Raw genomic sequence first — 2936 nt, 5'->3', positions numbered from 1 at the left:
ATCGTGATGGATGGTGAGTGTGGTCACACTAGGCACATAAATCTTTGTGCCAAGCCTCCAGCTAAAAAGCCAACCAACTCCAAAGTTCGGGGAGCCTTGTCCTCAGCCACGGGCAAGCCACACAGGAGAGGTGCTGGGACCTCATCTGCATCTGCACCTCCCAGGGACCCCTGCCCCCCCGGCTCCCCGGGGTCTCTGTCTCCCCTCCGTGGACCATCAGACAGGCTCACTGGAAAGGGACAAGACAGGGAAGCTCCTACCATTTTCCCCATTTCATGAGCGAGAAGAATGAGTCAAAGAGCGGGGTGAGCTCTCAACCGAAAAGTTCCCATGTAACAGCTGCACCCGCTACTTGTGTTCACTCTCTCAGAACCATCTTGGCTCCCACGAATGTGGCCAAGGCTCTTATTTATTTGTCAGTCAGGTCAAGGTTTTATGGTTGTTGGTAAAGGAACAAGACCACGGGGCTTAGAGTCAGAAGTTCCTGACTCAGGACTCAGCTCCACCCCTCTGTGACTCTGGGCAAACCAGTCACTTTCCCTGGGTCTCAGTGTTCTCATCCATCATCTGTCGGATGGGCACAGTGCTACTGGGGCTACCCAATTCAAAGGGTTCGTTCTGAGGAGCTGAAGAAATGATGTAGGTCTCAGAGTGCTTGGAAAAACATCAGAATGTATTGCTTTTATTCAATTCAAATTTGGAAAACAACTCAAAAAGTGTGCCTAGATATTTTTTTTTCCTGGAAAAAAACCAAACAAAAGGGTGAGGGGAATGAGAAAACTGGATGGGTCTCGCCTTCAATGTGGAGAGATGGCTCAGCTCCCATTCCCATCCCCCACCTCCAACTTTTTTTTAATCTCTCAGCTCAGCATTTTGGAGTCAGAGAACAGAGATGCTGCGTTTTTCATAGGGAGACTGTGACAAATTTGTGCTTTGGAAAAGAGTATTCCATGAGGACGACTTTTCTGTGGGTCTTTACCACCCCATACTTTCATTTGTCTGGAGGGCAAGGGGCCAGAGCCCAGGGGCCACAGGGAGCCCCACAGACCAGGAAGGGCTCGTCTGTCAGCTTCACCCAGGTGACTGTTCCCATCATTGGTCACGGCGGGATTGGCATCAGAACGCCTAAGGACTCTGCTCGAGTGCCCGGTTGGCCGTCCCTGGGCTGTCCTCAGCCCGAGTCCTGCCCTTCTTCCTCTTTTTTTTTTTTAAGATTTTATTTATTTATCTGAGAGAGAGTGAGCACAAGCAGGGGGAGGGGCAGAGGGAGAGGGAGAAGCAGACTCCCCGCCGAGCAGGGAGCCCGATGCGGGGCTCGATCCCAGGACCCCGGGATCATGACCTGAGCCGAAGGCAGACGCTTAACCATCTGAGCCACCCAGGCGCCCCTTGAGCCCTGCCCTCTGATAGGAGGGGGTTCTCCTGGCCTCCTGGAGTGTCCAGATTCTTCTCGGGGGTTCTCAGGGTTCCCCCAGGCCTGCCATGAAATGCAGGCTCTGTGTCACTTGTTGGATTATTTCTCACTCCCCTTTCTGCGGCTTTTAGAAGTACTATCAAATTGGGGTTCCTTAGTTACATTCCTGTCAGTTTTCTGGGCTAGCTACAGTTTGTTTTGTGTTAGATTTCTTCAGACATTTCTATGAGATTCGGGAAATGAAGGGGAAAGAATGGTTGGGCTCAATTTTCAATCTTAAAACTACCTGTCAGGAGCAATATCATTTTTTTTTTAATTCATTAAGGTCATCCTTGGAAGCTAAAGATAATTTTTGCAAAGATTCTATGGTAAATTTAAAAGAATTTAGTCTCCTTGTTAGGGAACAAAATTGATATGTATATCTGAAATCAACCTTATTATTCAAAATTTTTATATCCTTATTTAATACTTTTGAGTCCTTCTCTTTTAGGATAATCTCACCAAATAGCAACTTTTTTTTTACTCTATCTGAAAATCTCTGAATTTAATAGTGTTAACTCATTTATACGGTTTTATGTTTAGTAGCTAATCTGATTATAAAGTATGATAGTCATGTTTGGTTTTCTCTTTGTTTTGTTTTGTCGGCTTGTTTGATTTCTCCTCCTTTTTTTTTTTTTTAAATACAGATTACATTTACTTTCTTCCCCTTCTTAAACAAATAATCTAGGAGGACGTACTCCCTTTTTGTTCTGTTAGCGGCAAGCTTTAAGTTTTTCAAATGCGTCTTTGGTCATTTTTCTCTGTCGCCGCAAATCGGTATCTAGCAAACGCCCCCTGTGTATAATGGAAGATGTCTTGAATTTGTCTCTTACCTCATTAAATTGATTTTCTGCAGCATCCAACCTGCTGTTCAGATGATGGTTTTTAATTAATCAATTGTGTTTTCTCTCCATTCACTCTCCCCTTATCTCAGATTGTTTCTCTCCCGTCCTGCTTGCTCTCATTTCTGGCTTCAATGTCCTCCTGAATATTGCTGAAAAGGCAAATCAGAAATGTCCTAAAGCGGTCTGTTTCTTCCTAGGCATGAAGCCCTCCCTGCCCACTCTTCCCACCATCTCCCCTCCGAGCGAGGGCTTCCTTGCCTTCCTTCATAGCTCAGCTGCTCTGAAATGGGCAGAGGGATGGGGAACTGGCCTCCTGGGCCCCTTCTTCAAGGTTCAGGGGTCACCCTTATGAAGAACGGTGGTATTTGATGGACGAGATGACACCAACCAACCCTTAACTGGCTCTTCGTTGCGAAAAATAAAACAAAACAACAAAATAAAAAATACAAACAAAAGAACCTTATAACGTCACTCAATCAATGTTGGGCCTGTCCCTAGACCACGGGTTTCTCTGATCATATCCAGAATGGTAATAACAGGTTTCTCTCAGTGACAAGTTTGATCTTTAAAAAAAAAAAAATACATTAGTAGATACAGCAGCTCCTGATCTTGCAATTGATTCATCAGCCATAATTATG

This window comes from Zalophus californianus, chromosome 17, assembly GCF_009762305.2.
Source record: "Zalophus californianus isolate mZalCal1 chromosome 17, mZalCal1.pri.v2, whole genome shotgun sequence".
Classification (NCBI taxonomy): Eukaryota; Metazoa; Chordata; class Mammalia; order Carnivora; family Otariidae; genus Zalophus; species Zalophus californianus.
Note: the sequence above shows the minus strand (reverse complement) of the source record.